Below are 11,629 nucleotides of genomic sequence, written 5' to 3'. Positions count from 1 at the left end.
CTAAGGGGAGGGCCGCGCGAGTTTTTATCAAGGCGCGCCACAGAGGTTTGGAACGTGCGGAATCGCCCCGCCCCCAGTCGACCTGCGCACCTGCTCTCTCCCAAGGCTGGGACTTAGGGATGCCTGGGTTCCCGGCGGACTCTGCGGCAGACGCGCTGTGTGACCTTGGGCAAGCGTCCCCGCTCTGGGGCCTCCGTTTCCACGAGTAAAATGGGATGGGGGTGCTCTGGCCCTGCAATCTGTGACCTAAAGAAATCCATGACCTCTCCGACTTGAGGCCACACGCGTGCCCTCCCCGCCCCATCTTTGGCGACCCCAAGGTGAGACAAACTCCCCACACGTCATTTGGGCTCTCTGAGCCTCAGTTTCCTCGTCAGTAGAGCGGGGCTGGAGATCCAATCTTAGGGGTACAGCCGGGTATCCGTGCTCGCTCCCTGTCCCTCCCACCCCGATCAAGACACGCCCTAGCGACAGCTGGGAGTGCCTTGGGGCTGGACCCTGGGACTAAGCTCCAACAATAGAGCCCCAGAATACAGAGACAATGGGCCCCTCTGTTGGCCCAGCTGTCCCCTGCAGCCAAACAAGCAGCTGACCCCGAGGGCTGCCAGGAGCAGGGTAGCTGGGATCCCTGGTGGCTCCGTGAGAGCGCCCGTGCGCGTGACAGAGTGGGCCACCGTGAAGGGGAAGGGCACAGACGTTTGAACAGTGCCCTCCAAGTGCCTGTCACTTGACTGCATGATGGCATTGGATTCTCGCAACCAAATCCTAGGAGGAGTTGCTGTCATCACCCCAGTTTTTTCATGAGGTGAGCTGAGGTGCAGGTCTGGATTAAACCTAGACTAGGCCACCTGTCAGCACCATGGCCTTGGGCAAGTTGCTTTAGCTCTTTAGTCCTTCATTTATGCATCTGAAAATGAGGTGATGCCTTCTCACCTACTTCATGGGGAAGTTAAGATCTTCAAAAGAGTTAGTAATGTTGATTATTATTTAAAGAGCACCTCCTGTCTGTTGGGTTCAATTCTAAGAGCTTTATGATCATTTAATCCTTGTAACAACCCTAGGAGGTGAACAATGGTTATCCCCATTTTACAGATGAAGAAACTGAGGCACAGAATGGTGAAATAACTCGCCCAAAGGTCAAGGATGTGGACAGCCACAGAAGAAAAAAGTAATATTTAATAAAACAGGCAAGAACGTGTGTGCAGTAACCCTGTTTCATTGTGAGAAGTTCATGTCAGGGAACTTGCTCTGTGGTTTGGAAAGCCACGAAGATAAGCCTGTTGTTGGGAGAACAAGGTTCTTGGGCAGGCTGGACTAGGGAAGCCACAACCAAAGACAGTAGGATTGCTCTGGGTAAGAGGGTTTTTTAAGTTGTCCCCTGTGTGACTGAGGAGCGAGGTGGTCTGAGGAGCCCCGGGGCTTGGGAACACCTTCAAACCACCGTGCCAGCCTGGGCCGCTGACCCCCACCATCACCTGTGGGAGAAATAAACTAGGTTATTCATACTGTTTGGAGGCCTCTGTTAAAGCATCCTAGCATGTCCGCTCACCAAGACACTGCACTGGGACACAGGAGTGAACCCAGCAGGCAAGATCTGAGAGCCTTGGTAAAGCTCACAGTGAAGTGAGAGAGACAAATCTCAAAGTAGGAAGCAATCATAAATTGCAAAATATAAGTGTTGTGAAAGGCACAGGCTGAGAGGTGGGAGAGAGTGATGGTGCCCCCCTGATTTAGACAGTGGTCATGAAGGCACCTTGGAAGAGATTGTTGTTTTCCACTTTTCAATCCTATAAATCTTTTTTTTTTTTTTTAAAGATTTTATTTATTGACAGAGAGAGACACAGCGAGAGAGGGAACACAAGCAGGGGAAGTGGGAGAGGGAGAAGCAGGCTTCCCGCAGAGCAGGGAGCCCGATGCGGGGCTCGATCCCAGGACCCTGGGATCATGACCTGAGCCGAAGGCAGACGCTTAACGACTGAGCCACCCAGGTGCCCCCTGTAAATCTTATTTTAAAATGTCATTGTGATATAACAAGACACTGATTTATTGAACATTATATACTTATGATTTCCCCCCTTTTGTGCAATCTTAGAATATGTTTCATCTTCAAATGAATGAGAAACCCTCAAAACATTAACACTCCTTTTTAAAAATACAGGCATACAATGACTACATTAACTGTAGAAATGCACCAAAGATGAATAATAAATGGCACAGATCCAATATTTCAATATTAGTTCATATTAAATTGACAACAGTATTAAAACCAGGCCCTTTAACAAGTAAGCACCTCTATTTGCATTCCAGTACCTGGCAACAATAAAAATGATACTGGTTAGTGTTTTTTTAAACCCTTAAGCGTGCCAAGCGTGCTAAACATATGCAATGTGTTTTGTTATTTTTTTGTTTTATTGATGAAGAGGTGATTCTTAAATGAGCAGAGGAAACAGCAAGTGCAAAGACTGGAGGCCAGATGGAGCAGGAGAAGGTAGTATATGTTTTATTCCTACCACAATGGGAAACTGTGTACCAGTCAGGGTCCCAACGGGAAAGAGAGGACCCATTCAATAGGGTTTAATGAAAAGAGTTTAGCAAAGGGGTAATTTACCCCAGGTGTGTGGTGGGGGCCGGGGCGGTATTGTAAGGACATCAGTGGGATGGTGCAGTACCTGGGCTGGTTACCCCCTACATGAAGTGACTGGAGAGGAGTGGTTTCCTGGAAGCAGCAAGAGCCTCAGTGATGGGTGAGGGGGTCCCCTGAGAAAAGCTGTGGCTAGAGAGACACAGTCACTGCCAAAACTGGGAGTAGGTTGGGGAAATACCCCAACTTTTCTCTCCTCCCACCCTCTGATGCCCATCAGTGCCTCCCATTGGCCGAACCCAACTGGCAGCCAAAGACCAAGGAAGCTCACGTGATGGCATCCACGGGGATCAGCATTGTTGGGGGGACACAGAGCAGGTGAAAACCGCAGCTAACAGATCTGGGAGGTGGAGGCTAGGCAGAGAATAACCACAGGTGTTCTAGGTGACCTTAAAGATTTCTCCAGCCCTCTCTGAGCCAACTCTGAAACAGAAATGGGCTGGGCTTAAAAAGTGCCCTTCTTGCCAGTACTGCCCCCAAGCATCTTGTTGATCTTGAGCACTTTATAGGGACTGTCACCATGGAAACCTGATACTCAGGCTTGGCCACCTGTGCCTACCATTCAAACCACAAGTCAAGGAGCTGGTCCAACCAGGTGACCAGGTGATGCCCAAAGGTTGAAAAATCATTGCATCTGTTAGAGCCCCTGGCCTCGGGCTCAGCCAGGTCAGGTTGGCGGGGCCACTCGAGACCGGCAGGGATGTTTGGACACCCCGGGGAAGGATAAAGTCATTACTCCCATCTCTGGGCTTCTAAGAGTGGTTTGCTCTGCCAGGGAGGACTGGCCCTGAGGGAGTTCCATAGCCGTGAAAACTCATTAGCCCATAGTGCCGCCTGGATTCTGTCCCTCGAAGGCACGTGAGGCCAACAACAAACAGCACGCAGGCCCCCAGGTTCTCCCTCAGCTGCACACATGGAGGGACACACCGCCCACAGCCACAGGCGCACACCCATGGCATCACACACAAATGCACACGCAGGTCCAGACACAGTTGATCACAGAAAGACATGGACTCACAGTGCCTTCCACCACGCCCCAGCCCGCGTCTGGCCACCCTGCTATTTCTTCCATTCTTCCACTCTCCATTTTCCTGATGGTCCCAGGAGGAAGATGGCCCACAATATGCTCCCACGGACCCCTGAACCTCTCTGGAATGGATTGTCTCCTTCATCGCTGTCCCTCTGTCCCAAAAGGGCAAGTTCCTAGAACACAAATATTGAAGGAAGAAAGGAGAGAGGGAAAGCAGGAAGGAGGGGGGACAAAGGAAGGGAGACAGAGACATAGTCATGGTAAACATGGGGCAGTACGATATAAATATGCCAGGGCAGATCCATGTTTTGTTGGGCCCGATGTTTATACAGTGCGGGAGGGGAACTGGTTTTCAAAAAAGGAAGACCAAAACTCTAAATACAAATTAGAGACAGAGCCTTGGAGGGGGCCTGTGTAAGGAGGGCCCCGGAGCTGCACAGTAAGGCTGCTTCTGCCACATGCATGAAACGCAGCTGGGTAAGCCCACTAACGCATGTAGGAGCACAGACCCCAGAACCCGTCCCTCCCAGACACGTAGGCACATGCCTACACACGCAAGTGCGGCTCTAGGCCTCGGTGGCTCTCAGGGGCTGGGCCCTCTGGACACCAGCCTTCAGAGGCCCCTGCTGCCCTCATTTAGAATTTAGGCTCTGGCCCGGCTCCTTCCACATCAACTGAGCATCCTGTTGGACCCATTCCCCTGCGTGCACTTTGCTGTTTCAGAGGAGTGGACTCTATTCTCTGTCCCTGCCTCCTCACCTGAGCCTCCCCACCCACTGTGAGCTGGCTTCATACCACAGGGGCAGGATGAAGAGGAGGTGGGAGCTGTCTGTGGAGAGAGGCTTGGCCAATGCTCAGTGAAGTGCCCCCTCCCCGCCATGCCTCCCCAGCCTGTCCTACTGCCTTTCCCTGAGGATGGGAACCCAAGGCCTGGAGAGGGAGGTCGTGAGCTCTGTGCGGGTCCTCTTGGGGGAACAGCAGTGTGTCACACACACACACACACGCACACACCCATCACGCACATTTCTGGAATGCCGAAGATTTTCAACACAGTAAAGCATAAAGAAAATGAAAATGACTCAAAATACGGCCACACAGATAATCCCGGTGGCGTTTCAAAAATAAAGTTAATGCAGGCCCACATTTAGAAAATTCAAACAGTCCCAAAAGATTACAAAATGAAAACTAAAACCTCCTTTTCTATCTCAGTCCCTCTCCCTGGACATGATCATGCTTTGCATTTCTTTCCTGAATACTTTGGTAGACTGGCTTTGACTGATAAAAAGAGAATCACTCTGCCCACTGTTTTCATGCCTTGCCAGTTTCCCACCTAAAACACATCTCTGCAGATCTTTCCACATCAACAGGGCCTAAGCTACTGCCTTCTTTTTAATGGCCGTGCTTCTTTGCATTGTCTGAGCGTGTTCTCTGTTGATGTATATCAATTTCTAGTTTCTTTGTTCCTACCGTGCCCCAGCAGCTCCTTGGTGTACCTGGATGCACTATAAATATCTCCGTAGGGCCACTTAACATGGAAGCATGTGGTCAAAGGATATATGCGTTTTTAATTCTGGTAGAAATTGCCAAAATGCTCTTCAAAAGGATGGCATTAATTTACACGTGTATCAACAATATATGAAAGTTCTGTCCACCTACACTGTTACTAATTTTGTCAAACGGAGGAGTGAAAAGTCCTATCTCAGTGTTTTTCAACAGCTTTATTGAAATATAATTCCCATGCTCTACAATTCACCCACTTAAAGTGTACACTTGAATAGTTTTTAGTGTATTTAGGGTTAAGCAACCATCAGCATAATCAATTTGAGAGCATTTTCATCATTCCAGAAAGAAACCCCATTAATAGTCACTGTCCCATTTCCTCCCTCCCCCAGCCCCTAGCAACCACCAATCCACTCTCTGTGTCAATAGATTTACCTATTGGGGACATTTCATAAAAATGAAATCATATCCTATATGGTCTTCTGTGTCTGACTGACTTCACTTAGCATAATGTTTGCAAGGGTTTTCCATGTTGTAGCCTCTGTGAGCACTTCATTCCTTTTTATGGCAGAATATTCTACCATTGGGATAGACCCCATTTTGTTTATCCATTCGTCATCAGAGGGTGGACACTGGGGTCATTTCCACTTTTTAGCTCTTGGGAATAATGCTGCTGTGAACATGAGTGTACACGTTTCTGTGAGCATGTATGATTTCACTTCTCTTGGACACATACCTAGGACTCTGTTGTTTTAACAGGAGTTTCTTTTCATTTCAAGTGAGGTTGAACATCTTCCAAGAGTTGCCTGTTCAAATCCATCGCCTATTTTACTGTTAGGTTGTTTGAACGTTTTCTATTTGTGATGTTGTGATTTATAATACGAAATATATATTTGGTCTTCATCCCTTTCCTGGCACCAAGCTCCTGAAACCCTTGGAATTTCTAAGCAATGAGAACCATAAAAGATGTCTTTTGTTATGTTAATGAGGGTACTTTTGGAAAGCACCTATGAGTGGGAGCTGGTTGCCAAGGGATCTAGGTGATTAGAGGGTTGGAACTTTTAGGCCCATCCCTGACCTCTAAGGAGGAAAAAGGGGCCAGAGATTGTGTTCAGTCACCGATGGACAGATTTAATCAGTCATGCCTAGGTAATGAAGCCTCCATAAAAGCCCAAAAGGATGAGGTTTGTAGGGTTTCTGGGCACGTGAACACATGGAAATTTGGGGAGAGTGGCACCTGGGGAGGAGGATATGGAAGCTCCTCACCCCTTCCCCATCCCTTGCCCTGTGCATCTCTTCCATCTGGTTGTTCCTGAGTTATGTCCTCTTAGAATAACCAAGTAACCTCGTAAGGAAACTTTTCCTGAGTTCTGTGAGCTGCTCTAGCAAATCAATCAAACACAAGGAGGGGTCATGGGAACCTCTGATTTCTAGCCAGTCTATCAGAAGACAGGTGACAGCCTTGACTTGGAATTGGCATCTGAAGAGGGGGCAGTCTTGTGGGACTGAGCCTTTCATCTGTGGGATCTGAGGCTCTCTCTGGGTAAAGGGTGTCAGAATTGAGTTGAATTGTAGGACCCGCAGCTGGTGTCTCAGAATTGCTTAGTGGTGTGGGGAAAACACCCACATGCTGTAATTGATGAACAGAATTAGAACTGGTGTCAGAATCATACTATTGATTTGTTAGGAAAATGTAGTCCGTTGTCTGGCACGCATGTTGTAAACATTTTTCCAGTTTGTCACTTGTCTTTTGACTTCATTTATGGTATTTTATGACATTCAGACATCAAATTTTTTTGTTTTCAAAGTTACTAACCTTTTCTTTTTAAGCTTATAACCAGCTTTCCCACCACAATTATAAAGTTATCCATAACTTCATGGTTTTCACTCTTCCTCCCTCTTGTTTTGTAACGTTTGAAACTTGAATCCTTGTGGAGCTTATTCTGGTGCCAGGAATAAAGATCCAGTGTTCTTTCTAGATGGTCAAGTAATCATCTCAACATCTTTAATTGAAGAACCTGTCTTGACACCACCCATTTGAAATTTCTTTACCATAAATTCACCTCTTACCACTTTACCATAACTTTCATGTTCTAATGTCTTCGAACCTGCTTCGGGACCCTCCAGCACTGTGGTTCTCAATCCTCCTTGCACACTGGAATCATCGGGAGGCATTTAAGAAAACACCAATATCCAGATCCCAACCATTGGATCAGAATCTCTAGGGAAGTAGGGCCCAAGTATTGCTTTGTTTTATTCATCTGCTTTTTTTTAGAAGCACTTTAGGGGGTCCTAATGTGGAGCCAGGCCCAGGAACTACCACTCTACAGCACTCCACTGACTTCTCCAGCTATTTCTTATTTTCTCCCAAACCCTGGTTTAACATAGTTCACCCCATCATTACTCTTCTTTTTCAGAATGATCTTGGCTATTTTTCACATACATATTTTTCCAGATGAACTTTATTATCATTTTGTCATTTCCAAAAAAAAAGAGAGAGAGAGAAAGCCTGTTATTCAAATTTAGGCCACACTGATCTTATTTTCAGCCAACAAATATTTATTGAGCATCTACTACATGCCAGGCACTGGGGGATACAGGAGTGAACAAGACAGATAAGAATCTGCCTTCCAAGACCTAACCCACTATTGGGAGGGACTGACAATAAATATGTGAGTGGGATCAAATGTCATCTCTAGCCTATATGATATCTCTGGTCCTATGAGGCAGACCTCGCAGTGGTCTACTCAACATTCCCTTCTCTTGCCCCTTGCTGACAACACCCCGGGGAGCTTTGTTCAGGGCAGCAATGAGCCTTGCCTAGGTGACCCCTTCCTTTCCCCAGGCTCTACTGCACACAGTTCTGGCCAAGGAGGTCTACGCTGAAGTCTGCAGGATTACTGAGGATTAAGTGGCTTTCAAAGATAAGAAGAGCTGACTCATTGCCAGCAACTGCTTATCTCTAGTAGCAGGAAGAAAATAAACCCTTGTCTTTAAGCCATCAAGAAGTGGCCTTTTTGTTATTTCTGCCTGAAAAGCATTCTTAACTGATACAACCTACACCAGAGACTTGGTGAAATAACCCATCCATGTCCATGCCTTGACATGGCAAATTCAATAAAAACGTAGGAATGACATGGCAACAGAGGAGGGGAGGGGAAGCATTCTAAAATTTAACAAGGTTTGGCCACCAGCAGCTCAGTTTTTCTTTTAATTGTGGTTAAAAAAATAACAAAATTAATCATAACTATTTTGAAGTTTACAGTTCAGTAGTGTTAAATATATTCACATTGTCATACAACAGAACTCCAGAACTTTTTATCTTACAAATCCCAAACTCTCTACCCATCAAAAAACAACTTCCCGTCCCCCCTCTCCCCATATCCCTGATAAACCACCATTCTACTTTCTGTGTGTATGAATTTGATCACTCACGGAAATGGAATAATACGGTATTTGTCCTTTTGTGACTGGCTTATTTCACTGAGCATAATGTCTTCAAGGCTCATCCATGTTGTAACATGTGATAGGATTTCCTTTTTTTTTTTTTAAGATTTTATTTATTTATTTGAGAGAGTGCGAGAGAGCGAGCGAGAGAGAGTGAGCAAGGTGAGGAGCAGAGGGAGAAGCCGGCTCCCCGCCAAGCAGGGAGCCTGATGGGGGGCTCAATCCTGGGACTCCAGGATCATGACCCGAGCCAAAGGCAGCCGCCCAACTGACTGAGCCACCCAGGCGCCCCAGGATTTCCTTCTTTTTAAAAGTCCAATAATATTCCATTCTATGTATATGCCCTATTTTCTTTATTCATTCTTCCACTGATGGACATTTGGGTCGTGCTCACCTCTTGGGTATTGCAAATAATGCTGTTATGAAAATACTTCTTTTACATCCTGCTTTCAGTTCTTTTGGATATATACCCAGAAGTGAAATTTGCTGGGTCATATGGTAATTCTATGCTTAATATTTTGAGGAAGTTCCATAAGGGCTGCAGCATTTTACATTCCCCAAAAGAGTGCACAATTGTTCTAATTTCTCTACATCCTCGCTAACACTTGTTATTTGCCAGTTTGTGTTTTTGATAGTGGCCATCCTAATGGACACAAAGTGGTATCTCATTGTGGTTTCGATTTACATTTCTCTAATGATGAGTGATGATGAGCATCTTGTCATGTGCTTGTTGGCCATCTGTATATGTCTTTGGAGAGATGTCAGTCATGTCCTTTGCCCATTTTTTTAATTGGTTGTTGTTGAGTTGTAGGAGTTCTTTATATATTCTGGATATTAGCCCCTTATCGGCTATACAATTTGAAAATATTTTTTCCCATTCTGTAGGCTGCCTTTTTACTCTGTTGATTGTGTCCTTTGATGTGCAGAAGTTTTTAAGTTTGCTGTGGTCCCATTTATCTATTTTTGCTTATGCTGCTGGTGCTTTTGGGTCATATCCAAAAAATCATTGCCAAATCCAGTGTCATGAAGGATTCCCCCTATCTTTTATTCTAGGAGTTTTATGGTTTTAGGTCTTACGCCTAGGTCTTTCATCCATTTTAGTGTCTGAGTTTTTGTCATTAAAACATGCTCTGCATGGCCATGAAGTATGTGGGCTTCAGGAAAATTGAGGTTCGCACATTGGGTCACAGGGCTGGGAAATCTTTGGTGGGAAATGGCCCTTCCCCAGTACCAGTGATGATGCCCATTGGTCCTCATCTTAGGAACGTTCATTCAACAACTGCCAAATCTTTTTTTTTTTTTTTTTTTTGGTAAAGATTTTATTTATTTATTTGACAGAGAGAGAGACAGCGAGAGAGGGAACACAGGCAGGGGGAGTGGGAGAGGGAGAAGCAGGCTTCCCGTGGATCAGGGAGCCCGATGCAGGGCTTGATCCCAGGACCCTGGGACCATGAGGCAGATGCTTAACGACTGAGCCACCCAGGCGCCCCAACAACTGCCAAATCTTCATCATCCCCATCATCATCAACAATGTCACCAGCAGCTCACACACACAGGTGTGCATCACTCAGGCAGCACACGTTACCTCGATCTTCCCAAAGGCTACTGGGCAGGCAGAACAGGAGGGATGCTCTTTTTGCAGATGAGAAGAGTGAAGCTTAGTGGTATCTTCACATCACGAGTATGATTCTAATTGTAGAACTCGTGCCACTACACTGAAGTTTTCCTCTATGATTATTTTTTAAATTGCTGATATGATCATGTGACACATACAATGATCCATCTTGGAAGAACTGAACTGAAAGAAAGAATATAAATGAAATTTTAAATCATTATATATAAAGGTGCTGCTTTCTGTAGAAGCCACAAAACTGGAACATGCCCAAATACCAAACAATAGGGAAACAGTTAAGCCAATGAGTGAGATCCTTTGCAGTTAAGGGAAATACGTTCCCTGATGCCCCTGGGGAGATATAGAAATGTGTATCTTAACCAAAACTATGTGGAACCCATTTATAAATGAACACTGACATCGTAAAAGCCATTTATACCGTGTTGGTCAGCTTGCCATGTGTGCTCACATCCATTTTTACCCTTCTCTTGCCCTCTGGGGTCCCATGTGGCCAATGGTCAGCCGTGGAAGAACACTGAAGGTAGGAAGAAAAAAGAAGCCAAAGTATTTCTCCTTTTCTCCACGCCCTGGGACATCTCGGGCAATGTGGGAGATGGTTCTCCTCTGTGGCCTCTCCCTTTTCATCCTCCCCCCCCAACATTCCCTGGACTTTTTGTGGCCCTAGCTCCTATCAGGAAGGCTCCTCCCATGATTCTAGCTCCTGCCAGGCAATCCCAGCTCCTGGGTAACCCAGAACACTGATGCCTCTCATTATCCAGAGGAATGATACTGGCTTCCTTCTGGGCTGACCGATGGGATACCTCACTGTCATCTATTTGGCTTCCAACTCCTCCATCACCTGAGGAACCAATTCCCTCTGGGTGGTTTGTATTTTCCTGGCTATACCTAGGCTGATACCTACACTGATGGAGAAAAATAATTTTTTTTTCAGATCATAAAAATGGTATGTGTTCGTTGTTCAAAATATGGAAAATCCAGAAACCTATAGAAATAAAATAAAAATCATCCATAATCCTTCTCCTTAAATTTTAACACTATTACCATTCCCCATGTTTCTTGAATATGTGATACTGTATCCTATATAATTTTATAATCTGCTTTTTTAGCTAACAACATAGCACACGATTTCTCCATGTTGTTTATGAATTCCTTGTAAACATGGTTTTGAATGGCTATCCATAATATATCATCACCTGAATGTAATATATTGTTGGACATTTAGATGCGGTTTTTTTGCTAGTATAACACTATAATTAAAATATGTTTGTATATAGGGTTCCCCCCCTAAATTTCAGATTACTTCTTTAGCTAAATTGAACCAAAGGTGTGGACAATTTAAAGGTTCTTGGTATACTTGATAAAATTACATTCTATAAAT

The 11,629-nt window shown here is 45.4% G+C and overlaps 1 long non-coding RNA gene across 1 annotated transcript in view; it reads left to right on the top strand.

Annotated features, from left to right (window-relative positions):
• Window positions 1-57: 57 nt before the first annotated feature.
• Window positions 58-11,629, top strand: part of LOC118549233 (uncharacterized) — a 39,666-nt gene continuing 28,094 nt past the window's right edge. The window contains exons 1-2 of the long non-coding RNA XR_004923999.2: window positions 58-320; window positions 2,421-2,488. This is a non-coding gene — a long non-coding RNA (uncharacterized LOC118549233). The remainder of the gene's footprint in view (window positions 321-2,420; window positions 2,489-11,629) is intronic.

Source organism: Halichoerus grypus, chromosome 1 (genome assembly GCF_964656455.1).
Source record: "Halichoerus grypus chromosome 1, mHalGry1.hap1.1, whole genome shotgun sequence".
NCBI classification, from domain to species: Eukaryota; Metazoa; Chordata; class Mammalia; order Carnivora; family Phocidae; genus Halichoerus; species Halichoerus grypus.
Note: the sequence above shows the minus strand (reverse complement) of the source record. Positions and strands in the feature narration are given on the sequence as shown.